Below are 24235 nucleotides of genomic sequence, written 5' to 3'. Positions count from 1 at the left end.
TACTCAATACCTCTATTTATGAAGCCCAATATCCCATGGCCTAGAAATTCACTTTGGGCCCGCCAGCTGGCGTGCGCCCAAAAGTTAGCGCGGAGCCAGTTGCGCCCGTCAGATATTCAGTTTTTGCGCCCCAAGTCGGAACCGGGCGCTATTCCAGGGTGTGCCCGCCCCCGCTTGGGGCGCTGAAACTGAATTTCAGCGCTCTAGGCGCTGCTGCGCCACCCGCTGCGGAGCGGCAGGCTGCGGTACTGCAGGCCTCCTCCTCTTAAGGGGGAGGTGCCTGCAACGGGGAGATCGCCGCTGGATAGTACCGGCAAATGAGCCCGGCACCACGGAGAAGTGCCGGGTTCGCGGAAAGCAGCCGGCAATGCCGCGGGGGGGGGCGGTGGAGGAGGCCGGCGGTGGAGGAGGCCGGGGAAGGAGGTGCGGGCAGGCGGCCACCGAAAAAGCGGCCGGCCGCACCTCCACCTTAAAGCGCCCCACTAAGGCTACAGGACGGCCCCGTTTTCTGATCGCTGTTTGCGGCCGCTGCGGAAGAGGCGGCCTCAACTAAATATGGCGGTCGGACCGGTAGCGGGGTGGTAGCGGGGCACTGCGCACACCGATGATGTCATCGGTAGCGGCGCAGCGCTACTGGCTAATGCCGCCATTACCGCAGCGCTGAATATCGGCGAAAGCTCAGCAAGTGGCGCAAAAGCCCTCTTTGGGCGAAAACTGGGCGCAAAGCCTACTGAATTTCTAGGCCTATATGTTTTGTTAACCACTCTCTCAATATGTCCTGCCACCTTCAGGGACCTATGCACATTAACTCCCAGGTCCCACTGTCCCTGCACACTCTTTAAAACAGCCATTAAGTGTATATTGCCTCACCCGTTCCTTCTGCCAAAATGCATCACCTCACACTTCTCTGTATTAAATTCCATCTGCCACTTGTCTGCCCATTCTACTAGTCTTTCTATGTCCTGTTCCAGTCGATTGATATCTTCATCACTGTTTGCCCCCCTGCAAATTTGGTGTCATTGGCAAATTTAGAAATTCTGCTCTGTATTCCAATATCCAAGCCATTTATATACATCAAAAAAAGCAGTGGCCCCAGCCCTGACCCTTGGGGAACACCACTGTCTACCATCCTCCAGTCTGAAAAACAGCCATTTACCACAACTCGCTGTTTTCTGTCCTTAAACCAATTCCTTATCTAAGCTGCCACTGACGCACCTATTCCATGAGCCTCAATTTGGTTAACTAGCCTTCGATGTGGTATTTTGTCAAATGCCTTCCAAAAATCCATGTAGACAACATCCATTGCATTCCCTTCATCAATCCTCTTTGTTACTTCATCAAAAAATTCAATTAGATTAGTCAAACACGATCTGCCTTTTACATGTTGGCTCTCCTTAATTAGCTTAAACCTCTCAAAATGCCCGTTAATATTTTTCCTTGATTATTGTTTCTAAAACTTTACCCACTACTGATGTTAAACTGACTGGCCTGGAGTTATTAGGATTATCCTTACACCTTTTCTTGAACAATGGTGTCACATTTGCCACTTTCCAATCCTCAGGCACCTCCCCCGCATCTAGGGAAGATTGGAAAATTATGGCAAGCCCTTCCACTATCTCCTCCCCCAATTCCCTTAGCAACCTGGGATGCAAGCCATCTGGACCAGGTGACTTGTTCACTCTAAGTATACCCAGCCTTTCTAGTACATCCTGTCTTTCAATTTTCACCTCTTCCATAGCTTCTACCTTTTCCACTTCTATCGATATTTTGTCAGCATCCACCGCCTTAGTAACACCGATACAAAGTACCCATTGAGTATTCTAGCCTTGCTCTATGCCTCTAAGCATATATCACCTTCTTTGTCTCTAATAGGCCCCACCCCACTTCTTACTACCCACTTACTGTTTATATGCCGGTAGAAGATTTTTGGGTTCCCTTTTATGTTAACCGCCATTCTACTCTCATATTCTCTCTTTGCCAATTTTATTTTTATCTTCACATCCCCTCTCAACTTATTGTATTTGGTCTGGTTCTCCCTTGAAGAATTCACCTGACATGCATCATACACCCTTTTTTTTGTTTCATCATCTTCTCTATCTCCCTCGTCATCCAAGGAGCCCTTGCTTTGGTTCCCTTGCCCTTCCCTCTTGTTGAAATGTGCCTAGCTTGTACTTGGAACATGTCCTCCTTAAAATCACCCATTGTTCCATTACAGTTTTTCTTGTCAGTTTTTGGTTCCATTTTATCCTGGTTAGATCCTTTCGCATTCCATTGAAGTTAGCCCTATTCCAGTTTAGAAATTCCACACTAGATTGTTCCTTGCTCCTCTCCATTGCTAATCTAAATTTTATGATATGATGATCACTTGTACCCAAGTGTTCTCCCACAGACACTTGGTCGACCTGGCCCACCCCATTCACCAGCACCAGATTCAGCAATGCCTCCTTCCTAGTTAGGCCAAGAACATATTGGTCAAGGAAATTCTCCTGAACACATTTCAGAAATTCCTCCCCCTCCTTTCCCTTTACCCTAGCATTATCCCAATCGATATTTGAGTAATTAAAGTCCCCCAATATCACCACTCTATAGCTCTTGCATATCTCTGCGATTTCCCTGCAGATTTGCTCCTCTACCTCCCTCTCACTATTTGGAGGCCTATAGAATACCCCCAATAGCGTGATCATTTTTGCTCCTCAACTCTAACCAAATGGATTCTGTCCTTGTCCCCTCAAGAACATCCTCCCTTTCCAACACTACAATGTCTTCCTTAATCAGCACTGCCACCCCACCTCCCTTTTTTCCTTCCCTATCTTTTCTGAACACCTTGTAACCTTGAATATTAAGTGCCCAGTCCTCACCACATTTCCGTTACTGCCACAACCTCATATTACAACACAGCTAATTGTGCTTGTAGCTCACCAACCTTATTCACCACACTTTGTGCGTTTACATACATGCATTCTAACCCATTTTTGAATTTTTCGTAGTCTTTCTTAGTCCGCTCTTATCTAATATGGTACTACTACCGCCTCTAGTACTATCTTCTCTAGTACTATCCAACACACTCACTCTTTTATGCACCTTATTCCTATTTTCAACTCCTATATGCTGGTGCCCATCCCCCTGTCAAGCTAGTTTAAACTCTCCCCAACAGCACTAACAAACCTCCTCGCGAGAATATTGGTCCCAGCTCTGTTGAGGTGTAACCTGTCCTGCTTGTACAGGTCCCACCTTCCCCAGAAACGGTCCCAATGCCTCAGGAATCTAAATCCCTCCCTCCTGCACCATCTCTCCAGCCACGCATTCATCTTTTCTATCCTTCTATTCCTGTACTCACTTGTATGTGTGTGCTAGGCCATTGTAGCAGAGCCTGGTCTCCAATCATCTTGGATCCCCTTGTCATTGGACCAAGACCTTGCTCTGTCAGGCCCGTGTGGTAGCTGGTGTGCAACGGCCACCCCACATTAAAAGAATTCACACACAGGCATTTTCCACCCTTTACAATGAAGTTCAGGACCTGGAACGTTAGGACCCTCATGGACAACCCCAACAGGGACAGACCGGAGCGCCGTATTGCTATCGTTGCCCGAGAGCTCAGACGTTTCGACATAGACATCGCCACCCTAAGCGAGACCCGGCAGGCAGGGGATGGCCAGCTCAAGAAGCAAGCCTGTGGTTACACCTTCTTCTGGAAAGGCAAGCCTGAAGAAGAACGCCTCCTCCATGGGGTAGGCTTCGCCATAAAAAATGAGCTAGTTGAACATCCCAGAGACTCCCTTTGTGGAATAAATGAATGCCTCATGACTCTACGGCTCACCCTAGCCCAGAACCAGTGCGCTACAGTCATCAGTGCGTACGCCCCAACACTGGAAGCCACAGATGAGACTAAAGAGGAATTCTACTCCAGCCTCGTACAATCCCTGTCCTGAGTCCCAATGGGTGACAAGCTGATCCTCCATGGCGATTTTAACGCCAGAGTTGGAAAGGACACAGACCTCTGGGGAGGTGTGATCGGCAGAGAGGGGGTAGGGAAAGCGAACTCCAACAGTACCCTCCTCCTGATGAAATGCTTAGAACATGGCCTTGTCATAACCAACACCTTGTTCTGCCAGAGAGACAAGTACCAGGCTTCATGGCAACACCCTCGCTCCAAGCACTGGCATCTGCTGGACTACGTTATCATCTGAGTGAGGGACCGCAAGGACGTCTGCATCACCCGCACCATGACAGGAGTTGATGACTGCTGGACAGACCACCACCTAATCCACTCTGTCATCTCCATCAACGTAGCGCCAAAACAGCGGCGGCAACAGAAGCAATGCCAAAGGAAAATCAACGCTGGAACACTCAAAGGCACTGTTAAAAAAGCTCTATTCAGCCTGCACCTCACAACCAACCTGACGACTCCCAGTGATTCAGAGACACAGAGTGCCCACAGCCCCTGGTCTGCACTCAAGGCCTCCATATTCAGCACCTGTGAAGAGATGCTCGGTCACTTGATCAGGAAACACCAAGAAAGGTTCGACGAGAATGACCAGGAGATCCAGGAGCTAATAAGCTGCAAGTGCAAGGCATTCCTGATCTGGAAACAGCAACAGAACTCGAGAGCAAGAAAGCAGCTCTACAGATGCCTGACGGCTGAGGTCCAACAAAAAACTTGTGACCTAAAGAATGGATGGTGGGTGGAGAAAGCGCAGGAGATCGAGCAGCTAGCTGACAACCACGATGTACGTGGATTCTTTAGCACAGTCAAGACCACCTACGGGTCAAGCATCCAAGGTCCTACCCCACTGCGAGCCAAGATGGGAGAGGTACTCATCAAGGACAGAGAGGCAGGAGCACTTTGAAGATCTCCTTAACCGAGATTCTGTCTTCGACGCGAGTGTCCTCATCTCCATCCCGCACCATGCTACCTGCCACCACTTTAGCACAACCCCAGCCCGGCATGAGATTGAAAAGGCCATCTGACAACTGAAGAACAACAAGGCCTCAGGAGCAGATGGAATCCCTGCAGAGGTGCTAAAACATGGCAGTGAAGCACTATTGGCACGAATACATGAACTCATTTCTCTTATTTGGAAGGAGGAGAGCATGCCAGGGGATCTCAGAGATGCCGTAATCGTGACCATCTTCAAGAAAGGTGACAAGTCCGATTGCGGTAATTACAGAGGATTCTCCTTGCTGTCTACCACAGGGAAAGTCATCGCAAGAGTCCTCCTCAATCGCCTTCTCCCAGTGGCTGAAGAGCTCCTCCCAGAGTCGCAATGTGGATTCCGCCCACTAACTGGCACAATGGACATGATCTTCACTGCACATCAACTACAAGAGAAATGCAGGGAGCAGCACCAACCGCTGTACATGGCCTTCTTTCAACTCACAAAGGCCTTCGACACCGTCAACCATAAGGGATTATGGAGTGTCCTCCTTAAATTTGGCTGCTCTCCAAAGTTTGGCACCATCCTCCTCCTGCTTCACGATGACATGCAAGCCGTGATCCTGACCAACAGATCCACCACAGACCCAATTCACGTATGGACCGGGGTCAAGCAAAGCTGTGTCATCGCACCAACGCTCTTCTCGAACTTCCTGGCTGCAATGCTCCATCTCACCCTCCGTAAGCTACCCACTGGAGTGGAGCTAATCTACAGAACAAACAGGAAACTGTTCAACCTCCGTCACCTCCAGTCCAAATCTAAGGTCGTCCCATCATCTGTCATCAAGTTACAGTATGCAGACGATGCTTGCATCTGCGCACACTCTGAGGTCGAACTCCAAACCATCGTCAGCACCTTCACCGAAGCGTACGAGAGCATGGGCCTTACACTAAACATCCGTAAGACAAAAGTCCTGTACCAACCTGTCCCCGCCACACAGTATTGCTCCCCGACGATCAAAATCCATAATGAGGCCTTGGACAAGGTGGACCACTTTCCATACCTCGGGAGCCTACTGTCAACAAGGGCAGACGTCGATGACGAAGTCCAACACCACCTTCAGTGTGCCAGTGCAGCCTTCGGTCACCTGAGGAAGAGAGTGTTTGAAGACCAGGGCCTCAAACCCAGCACCAAGCTCATGGTCTACAGAGCAGTAGTAATACCCGCCCTCATGTATGCTTCAGAGACATGGACAATGTACAGCAGGCACCTCAAAGCACTGGAGAGGTACCACAAATGCTGACTCCACAAGATCCTGCAAATCCATTGACAGGATAGGCGCACCAACTTCAGTGTTCTCGCTCAGGCCAACATCCCTAGCATCGAAGCTTTGATCAAGCTCGATCAGCTCCGATGGACGGGCTACATTGTCCGCATGCCCGATACGAGACTCCCAAAACAAGCGCTCTACTCGGAGCTCCGTCATGGCAAGAGAGCTCCAGGTGGGCAGAGGAAATGCTTCAAGGACACCCTCAAAGCCTCCTTGAAAAATTGCAACATCCCCACCGACACCTGGCCCAAGACCGCACAAAGTAGAGGAGAAGCATCCGGGAAGGCGCCGAACACCTCGAGTCTCTTCGCCGGGTGCAAGCGGAAGCCAAGCGTAAACAGCAGAAGGAGCGCACGTCAACCCAAGCACCCCACCCACACGCCCCTTCAACCACCGTCTGCCTCACCTGTGACAGAGACTGTAGGTCCCGCATTGGACTCATCAGTCACCTGAGAACTCATTTTTAGTGTGGAAGCAATTCATCCTCGGTTCCGAGGGAGTGCCTAAGAAGAAGAAGAAGACTCACTTGCACGTGACACCGGGAGTAATCTGGAGATGACTACCTTTGAGATCCTGCTTTTTAATCTCTCTCCTAGCTCCCTAAACTCTGCCTGTAGGACCTCATCCCTCTTTCTGCCTATGTCGTTGGTACCGATATGGACAATGACCTCTGGCTGTTCACTCTCCCCCCTCAGAGTGTCCTGCAGCTGCTCAGTGACCTCCTTGACCCTGGCACCAGGGAGGCAACATACCATCCTGGAGTCACGTCTACGGCCACAGAAACGCCTGTCTGCTCCCCTAAATATCAAATCCCCTACCACTATTGCTCTTCCACTGTTTTTCCTCCCCCCCCATCGTGCAGCTGAGCCACCCATGGTGCCGTGGACTTGACTCTGGCTGCACTCCCCAGAGAAACCATCACCCTTACCAGTACTCAGAACAGAATACTGGTTGCAGAGCGCAATGCACTCTGGGGACTCCTGCCCTACCTGCCTGGTCCTCCTCTTCTGTGTGGCGGTCACGCATTCCCTCTCTGCCTGCATACTTTTAAGCTATGGGGTGACCAGCTCTAGAAACATGCTATCCATGTAACTCTCAGCCTCGTGGATGCACCGCAGTGACTCCAGTCGCCGCTCAAGCTCTGAAACCCAGAGCTCGAGTTGCTGCAGCTGGCGACACTTCCCGCGCATGTGGTTGCCCAGGCTACGTGAATCGTCCAGGGCTTCGCACATGGCACAGGATGTGCACTCCACAGAACTGAGCTGCCCTGCTATGCCTCTATTTAATCGACTAGGAACTAACCCAGTAGAAATAAACTTAAAACTTAACAAAAAACACCCCCCAGCTACTCACCAATCAGCTCCTTCCCTTGTGCCAATGTCACTTTTTTTACTCTGATGTCACTTTTTCAAAAACTGCCTCTGTTGAGTTGCTGCCACTCCTTTTAACTGCTCCGCTCTCACTGCGCTCCCTCCAGGTCCACTCCTTCCTGTCTCAGGCTCCTGCCGCTCGGGACTGCTCCTTTTAACTGCTCTGCTCTCACTGCGCTCCCTCCAGGTCCGCTCCTTCCGGTCTCAGGCTCCTGCTGCTCGGGACTGCTCCTTTTAACTGCTCCGCTCTCACTGTGCTCCCTCCAGGTCCGCTCCTTCCGGTCTCAGGCTCCTGCCGCTCAGGACTGCTCCTTTTAACTGCTCCGCTCTCACTGTGCTCCCTCCAGGTCCGCTCCTTCCGGTCTCAGGCTCCTGCCGCTCGGGACTGCTCCTTTTAACTGCTCCGCTCTCACTGCGCTCCCTCCAGGTCCGCTCCTTCCAGTCTTAGGCTCCTGCCGCTCGGGACTGCTCCTTTTAACTGCTCCGCTCTCACTGCGCTCCCTCCAGGTCCGCTCCTTCCAGTCTCAGGCTCCTGCCGCTCAGGACTGCTCCTTTTAACTGCTCCGCTCTCACTGTGCTCCCTCCAGGTCCACTCCTTCCGGTCTCAGGCTCCTGCCGCTCGGGACTGCTCCTTTTAACTGCTCCGCTCTCACTGTGCTCCCTCCAGGTCCGCTCCTTCCGGTCTCAGGCTCCTGCCGCTCAGGACTGCTCCTTTTAACTGCTCCGCTCTCACTGCGCTCCCTCCAGGTCCGCTCCTTCCGGTCTCAGGCTCCTGCCACTCAGGACTGCTCCTTTTAACTGCTCCGCTCTCACTGTGCTCCCTCCAGGTGCGTTCTTCCCGGCCTCAGCATCATTCAGTTACCAGCCTTTTAAAGATCTTCTCTCTGTTCCCTTTTCTACCGTGAATACAAATTTAATTCTGTGAGCCTATCCTTATAATTAAGGATTTTAAAGTCGCAAAGTCATCCTCTTAATTTTTCCTTACCTTGTCCAATGCACCAATGTTCCTTTGATGGCAGACTGCCACCAATTCAAGTAAAATTCTAAATGTTACATTTTTGGCTGTACAAGGTTACAATTCTAATCAAACACGTTTGAAGTGCATCCCTGTATTAGTCTTATTAATAGTCTTGTAATGACTGGCTGTTTTCAATTAATTATTGATAATCTTCCCCAAAGCGTTATTTTATGTTTTTATTTTTGTCACTTGACGCCCATCCATTGTTTACACAGGTTGTATGTTTTTGGTTTCAATGTCCATGTATTTAAATATATTCGCTTTAAAATCCATCTGTTATTCCTTATTGCAGAAGCTTAATGAGACTGGAACTCTTTGAATGCTATCAATATACCCAACACTGTCGCTTAACCAAAGCATAACGTAAATTTTAAAATGTTAATGCGAGAAATACTGTCCTGTATATCATTTATACACAGCGTGAGCAGCAGTAAATCCAAAGCAAATCCCGTACTAGACTCTAGAAGCCGCTGCTGCCCAAAGACTTGCCCATTTATCATCATGTACTGCTTTTTATATTCAAGCCCACCTTCAATCTAGCTAGATAGCTTGTCATTAATTACATGTAGCTTTGCCTCCCTTAAAAACCTCTTCAGATCAGAAGTGCTTCTCTGCGCTGCTTAGCTACAATTAATAGAGCTCGATGGACCACATATAACAGCATCTACGCCTATAACGTAGTAAAGCGTCGTAAGGGGCATAAACCGACAAAAGTCAACACCGAGCCAAAGAAGGAGATAATAGGACAGATGACCAAAACCTTGGTCAAAAAGAAAGGTTTTAAGGAATGTCTTAAAGGAGGAGAGAGAGAGATGGAGAGGAGGAGAGGTTTAGGGAGAGAATTCCAGAGCTTAAGGCCTAGGCAGCTGAAGGCACAGCCACCAATGGTGGTGCGAAATAAGTCAGGGGTGTACAAGAGGCCATTGTTTTCATTGATTTGAATAAGCCTCACTTCATGAATACTGACAAATCTTGATGTTCTGAATAGGATTTATCCACAAAAAAGATACCAAGAAGAATCTTTTTCACACTATCAAGTTGAAACAGGTCAAACCAGCAAATAAAAACTATAAGCAGAAATAGAATGGAGTTGACTGTCTATCTTGGGCTAGCTTGTTAAAGTTCATGGACTGCATATGATTCATGGGCCATAGTTAGGACACCCTAGCTTTAGATAGGAACTGGAGTAGACCATTCAGCCCCTCAAGCCTGTTCTGCCATTTAATTAGATCATGGTTGATCTGTATCTTAACTCCATTTACCCGCTTTGGTTCCATAACCCTTGCCTAACAAAAATCTATCAATTTCAGTTTTGAAATTTACAATTGACCCCCAGCCTCAACAATTTTTTGGGGGAGAGAGTTCCATAGAAACATAGAAGATAGGAGCAGGAGTAGGCCATTCAGCCCCTCGAGCCTGCTCCGCCATTCAATGCGATCATGGCTGATCATCCAAATTCAGTACCTGGTCCCTGCTTTCTCCCCATACCCCTTGATCCCTTTAGCCTTAAGAAATATATCCAAATCCTTCTTGAATATATTTAATGAACTGGCCTCCATCGCCTTCTGTGGTAGAGAGTTCCACAGGTTCACCACTCTCTGGTTGAAGAAATTCCTCCTCATTTCTGTCCTAAATGGCCTACCCCTTATCCTTAAACTGTGTCCCCTGGTTCTGGACTCCCCGACCATCGGGAACATCCTTCCTGCATCTAGTCTGTCCAGTCCTGTCAGAATTTTATAAGTTTCAATGAGACCCCCTCTCATTCTTCTAAACTCCAGCGAGTACAAGCCCAATCGACTCAATCTCTCCTCATACGTCATTCCTGCCATCCCAGGTATCAGCCTGGTGAACCTTCGCTGAACTCCTTCCATGGCAAGAACATCCTTCCTCAGATAAGGCGACCAAAACTGCACACAATACTCAAGATGTGGTCTCACCAAGGCCCTGTACAACTGCAGCAAGACATCCTTGTTCCCGTACTCAAACCCTCTCGCTACGAAGGCCAACATACTATTTGCCTTCTTAACCGTCTGCTGCACCTGCATGCTTACTTTCAGCGACTGGTGCACTAGGACACCCAGGTCTCGTTGCACTTCCCCTTCTCCCAATCTATTGCCATTTAGATAATAATCTGCCTTCCTGTTTCTGCCACCAAAGTGGATAACCTCACATTTATCCACGTTATATTGCATCTGCCATGCTTCGGCCCAATCACCCAACATGTCCAAATCATCCTGGAGTTTCTCAACATCCTCTTCACAGCACACACGCCCACCCAGCTTTGTGTCGTCTGCAAATTTGGAGATATTACATCTAGTTCCCTTGTCTAGATCATTAATATATATTGTGAATAGTTGGGATCCAAGGACCGATCCCTGCGGTACCCCACTAGTCACTGCCTGCCACTCGGGGAAAAAAAACATTTATTCCAACTCTTTGCTTTCTGTCTGCCAACCAGTTCTCTATCCAAGTCAATACCTTGCCCCCAATCCCATGTGCCTTAACTTTACATGCTAATCTCTTATGCGGGACCTTATCGAAGGCCTTCTGATAGTCCAGATACATCACATCCACTGGTTCTCCCTTATCTATTTTACCAGTTACATCCTCAAAAAATTCCAGTAGATTAGTCAAGCACGATTTACCTTTTGTGAATCCATGTTGACTTTGTCCGATCCTGTCACTGTTTTCCAAGTGCTCTGCTATTACATCTTTTATAATGGACTCCAGCATTTTCCCCACTACCGATGTCAGGCTTACCGGTCTGTAATTCACCTTTTTCTCTCTCCCACCTTTTTTGAATAGTGGGGTAACATTAGCGACCCTCCAATCCATGGGTACTGTTCCAGATTCCATCGAATGTTGGAAGATGATCAGCAATGCATCTACTATTTCTAGGGCCACTTCCTTAAGTACCTAGGATGTAGATTATCAGGCCCTGGGGATTTATCGGCCTTCAATCCCATCAATTTCCCTAACACCATGGCCTAGAAATTCAGTATAGCCACTTTTGGGGCAGAAAAGTCGGGCGGCCGCTAAAGTTTGCGCCCGGCGCAAAGTCGAGGCCACTTCGCCGATATTCAGTAGCTTCGCCCTAAGAGTTTGCTCGAGCGCTAAAACTGGCGTTCCACAACTATCTTTAGGCACAAAGCCGGCGGTGCTGAGCTAAGCCGCCGAGGCCGGGCGCAGCGCAGGTGCGGTCATTTCTTGATTGACAGCAGACACCCTGGTGCCGGCCAGCTCTTAAAGGGGGAAGGGTCGAGTTCGTCTGCTGCCACGCCCTGGACACTGCAGCCCTCCAGCTAGGCCTAAACACTGCTGCTGAACAGAAATAGCGCCGGGAAAGATGCAGAAGGCCCGTGAACGAGCGCAGCACTTCTCTGGCCATGATTTGAAGCTGCTGGTTGGGGCTTTGGAGAGGAGATGCAAACACCTGTTCCCGGACAGTGGGAAGAAGCCTGCGACCAGTGTCTACAGGAAAGCCTGGAGGGAGGTCGCCATCAGGGTGACAGCCAACAGCGAGGTCCCCAGGAACTCTGTCCAATGCAGAAAAAAGTTCAATGACATCACCAGGATTGTCAGGGTGAGCACCCTTTCCAGTGTCCTCCTCATCCTTGCATGTGCACCTCACATTATGGGCAAAGGGACCTGAAAGCCCTAATGGCCAGCCCTCATCCAGCAGCTATGGGACTGGCATGAACATCAATTGCACATTCTGCACTTTCCACACTGGCCAAGCTATTCGACCATGGGAGGCAGTGCACACCAGATCAGGGCTCCACACTGGCCAAGCTATTCGACCATGGGAGGCAGTGCACACCAGATGAGGGCTACACACTGTACTTAGAGGCCGTCCTTTCTCTTGCAGGCCAAGCTGGCCCACAATCAGAAGAGCCGGACTGAGACCGGGGGAGGCGGTCCCCAGATCCAGCAGCTCACTGACCTGGAAGAGCGCGTGGGTCGCCTCATGGGACCCCGGGTGATTGGGTCCGTTGCCAGTGGAGATGCCGACCCTGTTCTGGGCACCAATGGTAAGGACATCACCTTTTGGACCTCTCTCGTCCCACTTGCGCATCAGATCTACATCCTTTGCCACTGTCCGACCAATGCGCTGAATGCCACCACTCATGCCTCCCTCGCTGACGCCCTCTCCTCAATCTAAAGCTACTCTTGTCCCTTCCTGCTTTCAGATGGTGAGGAGGAGGTTCCTGAAGCTGCCAGTGACAGCCCCTCGGAAGAGGAGTAGGAGGAGGAGGAGGGAGAGGAAGAGGAAGGCGGCCCATCAGGGGAACCCTCACCCGCGCCAGGGGATGCCAATGTAGGGGACACGTTTTCCCTGGAAGAGAGCATGGGGGAAGTGTCGGAGGGGAGTGTCGCTCCTGGGACCAGTGGCGTGCAGCAACGCAGGGGGTGTGCGGTTGCTCGGCGGCCTTCTTCCCAGAGGGGTGTAGTTGCTGGGCCCAGTGGCATCCAGCAACGCGGGAAGGGTCGGCCAGCTCGGCGGCCTTCTCCCCAGAGGGAGAGTCCGGCCTCCAGTCCGGCGACGGTCAACTCCGAGGAGCTGCGCCTCCTCGATCAAATGTCCGTGGACTCGGAGCACCGGCACACCGAGCTCATGGGGGTTGTGGCATGGATGCCTGAGGCCATCGAGTCCCTGGCTCATAGTGTGGCCGAGTTCGGGGCCACACAGGCCAGGAGTTTGGAGCTATTCGGGGCAGCACAGGACGCGAGTCGTGCCGAATTCGTGGCAGCACAGGCAGCGAGTTGGGTGGAATTCGGGGCAGCTCACGCAGCGAGTGGGCAGGTGATCAGTGGTGCCGTGCAGTCACTGGCTGGTCTGATGCGGTCACAGACCAGGGCAGCACGGGCACTCACTGCTGCCACACTCGCTGCGTCAGCCAGGCATCGCCAGGACACCCGCCGCGCTGTAGCAGCACAGCGGTCTGTCATTCGGCACATTGCAGCGCATGCTGCAGTGCGGGCCCGGGCGAGTGCCAGTGTGTCACGTGACCAGCGGCCGCCTGCCATACGCCAGCTTGCCCCCATTCCTCCAGCCGCCACTGTCACTCCCCCAGTGGTGCTGCCACGAGATGCTGGTCCGACTGATGCTGGCCAGCCACAGCTGCAGCATTCACCAGCCGGCCCCTCGAGGGCCAGACCTCGTCTAGGCCGACCCCCAAGGGCATCTGCCGTGACGACATGTGCCCCTCAGGAGCCTTCCCCCAGCCTTGCAGCAGCCACTGGGCATGGTTTGAGGAGGAGCAGCAGGGCGGCCAGGGGCCGCCAAAGGCTGGACAAGGAATCGCCCTCGCGGGCCACAAAGTAGAGGGTGTGGACAAATGTTTGTTTATATTGGGATGATTGTTTTGTTTCTGGGGATGGTTGTTTTGTTAAGGCCGAGGATGAAGGCCATTTTTGTTTAAATGTTTTGTTATTTCTCCCCAGGTTGTGGGAGTGAGTCATGTGTGTGACTGTTTTTTGGGGGGTGTTGTCTGTTTTTGGGTTTCATGTGGGAAGGGCCCTGAGTTTGTTCAATAAAGCATTTTATTTATTCATATTGTCCATGTTTGTTCTTTGAAGTGTTTGTTGCCTTAAGTGGCTGAGGGCTTGCGGAGCGGCTGCTTTCATGTTCTTTCATTGGCACAAGTCATTCCCTGACAGGGGGCCTAGAAGTGACGTTCAATAAGCCGCCAACGGGCGGCCCTTGGACCTTGTGCCTCCCTCCTGGCCTGGTACTCCTCCTCCTCCTCCTCCTCCTCCTCCTCCTCCTCATGCTCCTCCTGCTCCTCCTCCTGAGGTGGTGCTCCAGCGTGAGGTGGCAGTGCCTGAGTCCTGCGGATAGCCAGGTTGTGCAGCATGCAGCAAATGACCACGAACTGGGAGACTCGCTCCGGCGAATACTGCAGAGATCCGCCGGAACGATCCAGGCAGCGGAACCGTCGCTTGAGGATGCCAATTGTTTGTTCTATGATGTTCCTAGTCGCTTGATGGCTCTCGTTGTATGCCTCTTCAGCAGGGGTCCTGGGCGCGCGGAGCGGGGTCATGAGCCAGGTACACAAAGGATAGTCTTTGTCCCCGATAAGCCATCCTCTTGGGTGAGGCTGTGCCTGGAAGATGTCAGCCACAGTAGTCTGTCACAGGATAAAGGCATCGTGGCTGCTGCCTGGAAAGCTAGGATGCGCTGCCTGTGGTCACACACCAGCTGTACGTTGAGGGAATGGTAGCCCTTCCGGTTGCGGTAATCCTTGGGATGGTCCAGAGGTGCCCGCAAAGCCACATGCATGCAGTCAATGGCGCCCTGCACCATGGGGAAGTCCGCGATTCTTGCAAATCCCACTGCACGCTGCTGCTGCCTCTCCAGGGTCATGGGGAAGGAGATGAATTGGTGTCTCCTTCTGAAAAGAGCATTGGTGACCTGGTGGATGCAGCAAAGAACGGCGAACTGGGATATGTTAGCAATGTCCCCAGCAGCTGATTGGAAGGAGCCGGTGGCATAGAAGTTCAGAGCCACCATCACCTTCACTTCCACCGACAGAGATGTCTTGCAACTCAGCTGTGGACGCAGATCTCTGTGAAGCAGAAGGCAGATCTCTGCAACCACCTCCCTTCTGAATCGCAGCCTCCTAACACATTGCGCGCCAGTCATGTTGAGATACGAGACCTGCTGGCGGTATTGCCTGAGTGGGTAAGGCCCACGTTGCCGACGCCTGTTACCCCCTCTGCGTCTAGCCAGGGCTGCCCCTCTAACACAGCGTCTGCGAGCCCTTCCGACATAATCCTGAAACTCAGCATTGGCACCCCATGCAGCCCCCATAATATGCTGGCAAACAATGAGATATCAGTGAAGGCGAATTGCAAAGCTCTGGCCTGAAGCCAAAAATACCTGTCCTAGTGTTGGCCCAAAGCAGTAAGCTCCCTTCCTTGGTTTTTTTCAAAAAATCCGTTGCACAAGAGTGATTGCTGCAAAATGCCTGCCCTTTATAGTGCAGGGTAAGTGCCCTTTAATTTGCGCTCCCCGCGGCCCGCTTCGGCTGTGCACCGTTCCACTCCACAGTCGTTAGGGCCGCCCGGTGCACAATGAGCTGGCGTGACTGAAGTTCCGGTTTGGGGCGCACAAAGGGCGTTGCACGAGGAAATGACGTCATAATCTGCGCGCGCAGCAGGGCGCGCACAAAGACTTTGCGCCGGCGCTAAATGTCTACTGAAGTTGGGGCGAGGTGCAGATCGCGCTGCGCCCGGGCGCTAAGCGCCTAGTGCTCGAGATCTACTCCTCCTAAGGCGCTAACGGTGGGTGCACACAACGGAATTTCTAGGCCCATTTCCCTACAAATACTGATTTATTTCAGTTCCTCCCTTTCATCGGACCCTATGTTCCCCGGCATCTCTGGGAGATTATTTGTGTCCTCCTTTGTGAAGACAGAACCAAAATATGTATTTAGTTGGTCTGCCATTTCTTTGTTCCCCATTATAAATTCCCCTGATTCTGACTGCAAGGGACCTACGCTTGACTTCACCAATCTTTTTCTCTTCATATATCTATAAAAGCTTTTACAGTCAGTTTTTATGTTCCCTGCAAGCTTACTCTCATATTCTATTTTCCCCTTCTTAATTAATCCCTTTGTCCTCCTTTGTTGAATCCTAAACTGCTCCCAATCCTCAGGATTACTGCTTTTTCTGGCCAATTTATATGTCCTCTCCTTGGATCTTATGCTATCCCTAATTTCCCTTGTTAGTCACGGTTGAGTCACCTTTTTTGTTTTATTTTTATGCCAAACTGGGATGAACAAATTCTATAGTTCATCCATGTGGTCTTTGAATGTTTGCCATTGCCTATCCACCGTCAACCCTTTGAGTGACATTCCCCAATCCATCCTACCCAACTCGCGCCTCAGACCATCGTAGTTTCCTTTATTTAAATTTAGGACACTAGTCTCTGAGTCAACTACTTCATTCTCCATTTTAATGAATTCCAGATTTCCACTACCATTTCTGTGAAGAAGTGCTTCCTGACATCACCCCTGAATGGCCTAGCTCTAATTTTAAGGTTATTCCCCCACAAGAGGAAATAGTTTCTCTCTGTCTACCCTATCTGTTGTGTCCATGTGTTAATAGAGACACTGAAGACAGGAGTTGGTTTCACAGGTGTTTACTGAACAAAGTCTGGAGGGGAACTAACTGATACAACACAATATACAGGCTTATATAGCCCGAGTGGCCATTACCGGAATTACAGTACACAGGGGGCTCTTAAAGGCACATACACTACAATTCCTCCCCTTTTAGCCAACCAGTACATAATATTTTAAGTAATCATTAATTACATGTTACAAGAAAAATAATCTACACATTGCTGCAGTTAATCAATTATAAGTCAGTCTCTCTGGAGGCTTCCTGACTCGGTCCGGATAACGCCTCGGTGGTGTAGTAGTTTCTGGTGGTGTAATAGGTTCTTTTGGCAAGGCTGATTCGGCTTGAATGCCATTGTCGGGTTCATCGGGTTCCAGTATCACCGGATCGGAGGTAGATACTAGGGGTATCTCTACTTCATCATTAGGCATATAGAGTTGTGGTGTAGGTTGTCCCTTTTTGGATGACTCTATGATTTGGTCAGCATGGCGCCTTATTATGCTTTCTCCGATGTCCACGGTATACATCAGCAGTCCTAGTCGTGTGCAGATAGTTCCAGGCTGCCATTTCTCGGTACGGTAGTCCCGGGCCAAAACTTGTTGACCTATCTGGAAGGTTCTAGTTGGCCTTTCATTCATGCCTTGAAATTGCCGGTTCTCCACGTCCCTTCTGATGTTTGGCTTGATCAAATCCAGCCGGCATCTTAGGCTTCTATTGAAGAACATCATGGCGGGAGTTTGGTTTGTATCCATATGTGTTGCATTCCTGTATGCAAACAAGAAGTTATCCACCTTATGCTGAAGTTTTATGTCTTCATTACCCATGGCCTTTATGGCCTTCTTGAAGGTCTGGACAAACCTTTCAGCCAATCCATTGGTGGCGGGATGGTATGGGGCGGACGTGTAGTGCTTAACCCCATTGTTTTTTAAGAACTTCCTGAATTCTTTGGACACAAATTGCGGTCCATTATCAGAACAGATCTGTTCAGGCAGCCCATTCCTGGCAAAAATGGTCCTTAATACTGTGATGGTTTTTTCCGTGGTGGTGGAGGACATCTTTATTACTTCCGGCCACTTGGAGTGTGCATCAACCGCGATTAAGAACATTGAGTCCATAAATGGACAAGCAAAGTCGATGTGTACCCTTTGCCAGGGAGATGAGGGCCACTCCCATGGATGTAGAGGGGCTTGTGGTGGGGCGTTTTGGACCTTCTGGCATCCTAGGCAGCTCTTGGTCATTTCTTCGATGTCTCCATCGATACCTGGCCACCATACAAACGCCCTGGCTAGGTTCTTCATTTTCACTCCACCAGATGCCCCTCGTGAAGCTCCTTTAGAACTTTATCCTGGAGTTTGGGTGGAATCACCACTCTGGATCCACACATCAAGGTTCCTCGGCACACTGACAGCTGTTCTCTTCTTTGCGAGAATGCTGGCAACAGTGGTTCGCCATGTGCTGGCCATCCCTTCACTGTTAAATCGTAGACTCGTGAGAGAGTCGGGTCATTTCTAGTTTCCCTTTCAATGGCAGAATTTGTTACTGGTAGACATTCGACTATGGTAGAGTGGAACATCTCCACTGGGTCTACGGTAGGTGCCTCTTCTACCGTTGGCAATGGTAGGCGTGATAAACCATCAGCATTCCCATGCTGTTTTGATCCTTTGTATTCTATGTTATATTGGTGTGCCCCTAGAAAAAGGGACCACCTCTGTAGCCTTTGCACTGTCATAATGGGAACACCCTTTTTAGGGTTGAATATGGAGATGAGGGGTTGATGGTCAGTCAACAAGGTAAATTTTTGTCCGTGTAGGTAATGGTTGAATTTCTTCACTCCCCATACCAGGCTGATTGCTTCCCTGTCGATTTGGGCATAGTTACGCTCAGCTGAGTTCAATGAGCGTGACGCAAAAGCTATCGGCCGTTCCGAGCTATCAGGAAATTTATGCGATAATACCGCTCCTATGCCGTAAGGGGATGCATCGCACGCCAGTCTGATTGGCAGTGATGGGTTGTAATGAGCCAAAACTTCTTCGGACGTGATTAAGTCTTTGCATTTATGGAAGGCACGTTTACAGTCTTCGCTCCATTTCCAAATTACTCCTGTTTGTAGCAGTTCATTAAGAGGGTGCAGAAGAGTTGATAAGTTCGGTAAAAATTTATGATAGTAATTTATTAATTCCAGGAACGACCTTAATTGTGAAACATTTTCAGGTGCTGGGGCTTTTATGACCGCTTCAATTTTTTCAGGTGACTTATGCAACCCTTCCTTATTAATTATGTGGCCACAATATGATATTTGATTCTGGAAAAATTCGCACTTGGGGCGATTTGCTCGTAGGACCCGTTCTCTCAGCCTAGTGAGCACCTGCTCCAAATTGGCAAGGTGCTCGTTGTCGTTTTCTCCTGTTACAAGGATGTCGTCTAGGTAGCATTGAGTCCCCGGAATCCCTTGGAGGACTTGCTCCATAGCTCTTTGCCAGATAGCTGGAGTGGATGCTACTCCGAAAACCAGTCGATTGTACTGGTACAGGCCTTTGTGTGTATTTATCGTGAGATACATTTTAGAGGCCTCTTCAACCTCCATCTGTAGATATGCCTGTGCCAAGTCAATTTTGGTGAAATGTTTCCCTCCGGATAGTGAGGCGAAAATATCTTCTCTCCTCGGAAGAGGATACTGTACCATGTGAAGGACCGGGTTTACAGTCACCTTGAAGTCTCCACAGATGCAAATTTTTCTCTGTTCTTCAGATTTATCATTATTCAACGTTTTCTTCATGACTGGGACGATGGGTGTTGCCCACTCGCTCCAATCTATTTTGGATAATACGCCTGCCTTTTCCAAATTCTCCAGCTCTGCCTCGACTGCTGGACGAATTGCGTATGGCACCGGTCTTGCCTTAAAAAGCTTGGGAATTGCCGCATCTTCCACTTTTAAGGTTCCTAGTTTCTCTTGAAACATTTCTTTGGCCAAGATGTCTTTTAATCGTTCAGGTATGACATCATCATCATTTTTTTCCTTACTGGTCACCGTCAGTGCCTGAATGGACTGCCAGTCTAAACGTATTTTCCTGATCCATTCACGTCCCAACAGCGGTGGACCACCATCTTGTAGAACGTACAAATACAACTTTTGTATTTCCTTGCCGTTGTATACAACAGGCACCCTTATTTTTCCTTTGGGGTATACTTTCTGCCCCGTATATGTTTTCAAGATAATGGATGTGTCTTTTAAAGGTATATGCGGAAATAGCCGCTCGTAATCCCGTCAATTTATGACAGTCAGAGCTGATCCTGTATCTAGCTCCATTTTAACTGGGGACCCTGCTATCATGAGGGTAACCCAAATGGTCTGGTAATCTTCTTTGGCAATTACATTATGTAATTTGAGACAGCTTAGTCTCTTGTTTTCGGAGTCGCTATCACTCTCCTGGTCTTCGGAGCTACTGTCCGTCATCATTTGTACCTTTCTGTACTTTTCTTTATTGATTCTTTTTTCCTGTCCGTGGATTTTTTTGTCCAGATCGGCATACCCGTGCAATGTGTCCAATCTTTCCGCATTGCCTGCATGCTTTGTCCTTGAACCAGCAGTCCCTCTGGTCATGGGTGGATCTGCCACAGCGATAACATCTCTCGAAACCCTGTATCATTTCATGGGTGCCGAAGTCTTGTGTCTTTTGTTGTATCTCTGCAGCTCCTCTTGCGGCTGCTTCGTATGATACAGCCATACTGAAAGCCTTGTCCAGTGTTAAATCTTTCTCAGAAAGCAGCCTTTTCTGTGTTCCTTCATTTAGGAGACCGCAGATGAATTTGTCTCGAAGATAATCTGCTAGTCCTGCCCCGAATTGGCAGTGCTTTGATAGCTTTCTTAATTCAGTGAGGTAATCAGCATTACTTTCATTCTTGTGTTGATTCCTCTTGAAGAATTTGAATCGTTCCGCTATCAGCAGCGGTGTTGGGTTTAAGTGCTCCTGTAAGGTATCAACAATTTCTTTAAAATTCTTGTCCTTTGGTTTGGCTGGAGTGATTACGTTTCGTAACAGCCCGTATGTCTTTGCGCCCATTAGATTTAGAAGTACAGGCGCTTTTTTTTCATTTTCTATTCCATTTGCGGTGCAATATACCTCCACTCTTTCCACATATGTGGTCCAATCCTCTATATCATTATCAAAAGCATCAATATTGCCAGCCTTAGGCATCCTGGAAAAAAAATGGCGCTTCCCGCGCTTTTTTTTCTTTTCTGCAGAAAAGATATGGCACTTCCCGCGCTTCCCCGCCGCTGCTGCCGATGACAACGCTGTTTTCCGCGGGTTCCCTTTCTTTTTTTATTTATTTATTTACAGGTGGAGACTCGTTCCCGCCGGACTCTCTCTGCTAGGTCTGAATGCCGACCTGCTTGCAGCGCCGGCCGTCTCCCGAGTGCTCCCTCCCCGTCTGTTACTACTTGCCTCCGCCTTCGCTGCTTGGCCTCGCTGCAGAGCCAGCCGCTGGAGCCCCAGCCCGATGCCCAGGAAGGATTATTGCAGTACCTGCCACCAGCTCGGCTAGCTGGTGAAACCACAGCTTTTTCTTTTTCTTGCTTTTCTTCGACTTTGGACGCCAGAGGAATCGATGTCCTTGAGGTGCTGCCAAATTGCAGGTACGTCCGTTTCCAATTCGTCGTCACTGTTGTGTCCGTGTGTTAATAGAGACACTGAAGACAGGAGTTGGTTTCACAGGTGTTTACTGAACAAAGTCTGGAGGGGAACTAACTGATACAACATAATATACAGGCTTATATAGCCCGAGTGGCCATTACCGGCATTACAGTACACAGGGGGCTCTTAAAGACACATACACTACACTATCAAATCCTTTAATCATCTTAAGTATATCAATTAGATGAATATGATAGCATTCCATCAAATGCTATCACTCACACAACAGCTGAGATTGGATTTTCTAATCCATAATTCTTTCATTCGTATGCCCAACATTTTGTGAATTTTGAGATAGAAATCACAATCATTCATTCCTTCACTGGTGTTTTTTTTCATGGAGCTGCTAAAAAATATTAACCAGAGCCATTTCCTCACTCACATCCATGATGATTTCTAAGTGTATCTTATTTTGGGTCTGGTACCCTGTCAACATTTGGACCAATAATGCTCTGTATTATTGGGCCCTGGGGCCTAAACATTGCCTGATGGTGCAGTGCACGAGCATTTGGGTCATAAATGCTCCCCATAATGTGGCTGGAGCACCTGAGGAACACTCCAGTCAAACAGCACTCATCTCAAACAGGTACTTCAAGGGACAACTGAAACTGGTGACCCTCTCTTCCAAGTAAGTCCTTCTTTCATTACTGGCTTGTCTCAACGGGCATAGGACCATTTCTATCCCTCAACAATTGTTGGAGCTTTAAGGGCAGCCAGCAGCCCTTTAATAGCTGCTGACACCCAGTAATCCAAGCAGCAAAAAAAAAATTCAATTATCCCTGACCTCGCATTATTGCAATATGCGTACAGCACCTGATCCACAGTGCCACTGTGCTGGGACCAATGTTCCCTCTAAAATTTTGTTGTTGTGCGCGGCCAGTTTTTTCAATGCGTGGTGCCATTAAATGTTTCTATGTGGCCGCACACGTGCGATGTTTGAGAGCTTGTGAGCAGCCTACGCGATACCTTCAAGATTGCAGCACACCGGCGCAAGCACACAGCTTAGAGGGGACATTGGCTGGGACCACATTATCTACTCCATAATGATTTGGTTTTCTTCATAACACAAGCTTAATTGACCCAATACTTTAGCTGTACATTCCCAACATGGTGTAATTGGATTTTTAATTGTTCACAGTATTCGGTTGTGAAAACTATTATAAAGAACTCATTCAACATATCCGTCAGGTCCTGAGTCCTAATATTTCTATTCTGAAAGGACCTAATCTGTTTTTAACACTCCACTTACATTCTACCTTACAGACATATTGATCCCTTTGGCTTCCAGCAACAATATATCTCCTGTTATTCTCTTACCCACTCCAATACTACTTAGTTATCCGCAACTGACTTTAGTCTGACTTCCAGTCATTATACCTTTTAACATAATTCTTTGTAGCCTATAGGATATTTTTGAACCTGCTTATTCAGTCACTAGGGCTCCCAATATTACTATTTCTTTCCCTTTATTTCTCACTGGGATACATTTCCTTTTCATGCCCCTTACAGTAGTCTTTGTTTTTCTTCTGCTTAATAATCCAGTTCTGCATCTCACTTAATTCTACATAGACCTCTTCTCACTGACCCATTGTTTGCTCTTCACTATTAGAAAGGAATATAATTTCTTCAAAAAAAAATTAAGGCTGGGAGCATTAGTGATTTATCATAAATGATGACAGGTTATATAGTCTAGGCTTGTTTTTCGTTGAGTATAGAATATTACTGGGTGATGTAATCGAGGTGTTTAAGATGTTTAAAGGATTTGATAGGGTAGATAGAGAAAAACTATTTCCTCTTGTAGGAGAGAACAGAACAAGGGGGCATAACTTTAAAATTAAAGCCATTCAGGGGTGATGTCAGGAAGCACTTTTTCACACAAAGGTAGTGAAAATCTGGAATAAAAACAAAATGCTGGAGATACAAATCTGGAACTTTCTCCTGCAAAAAGCTGTTGAGGCTGGGGGTCAATTGAAAATTTAAAAACTGATCAATTTTTGTTAGGCAAGGGTATTAAGGGTCACGGAACCAAGGCAGGTAGATGGAGTGAAGATGCAGATTAGCCATGATCTAATTGAATGGCAGAACAGGCTCAAGGGGCTGAAAGGCCATCTCCTGTTCCTATAACAGTAATTTTAACTCTCTGCTGATGCAGTTGAGCATCTCTGGACCTGGGTGTGAGTTACCCACTCTGGTAATATCACAGAAGTGCTCCAGTCAGTACGACATTTCTGTTAACTAGGAAACGTGGCCCTTTAAACCTTATGGGGTCAATTTTCCTAAAGCTGTCGGGAAGGAGGCGGGACTACAACTTTCGGGTTTTAGTCCTGCCTACATCGACGTTCGGCCAATCCACGCAATTTTCCCTTGATTGACCTTGTTAAGCCTGCCCAGCGAGCTCAGCAGGCCAATTAACGGCCACCCGGCAACAGGTGACGTCACAGACTGAAATTTCATCTGTCAAGAGGTCTTGGCAGATGAAATATCAGTGTTTTGCAGCTGTTTGAAGCTGTCAAACACTGACAGTCTGACTTCTAACCTGAGTCCTTCTACACAGACTCAGTTAGAACTCTCACCGGCAATGGAAGCTGAAGGCTGTCACTTTTGACAGCTCGCAGCCATTTTGCTTTCAGTGCCGGCTGAGTGATGGACCCCCGAAACCTAGAGGAAGAAAGGTTGTTAAGGTAAGTACAGGTAATTTAAACTTCTTTACACACTTTAGACACACCAAACACATTGTAGGGGTTTGCAAAATCCCCTCAGCCCCCGAAGATCGGGAAATATTAATCCACATCGTGGACGAAGACGTGTGATTTAAATTGTCT

This window comes from Somniosus microcephalus, chromosome 9 (assembly GCF_052327205.1).
Source record: "Somniosus microcephalus isolate GS21.2 chromosome 9, FLI_Smic_1.0, whole genome shotgun sequence".
Lineage (NCBI taxonomy): Eukaryota > Metazoa > Chordata > Chondrichthyes > Squaliformes > Somniosidae > Somniosus > Somniosus microcephalus.
The sequence above is the reverse complement of the archived record's forward strand: the minus strand, read 5'-3'. Positions refer to the sequence as shown.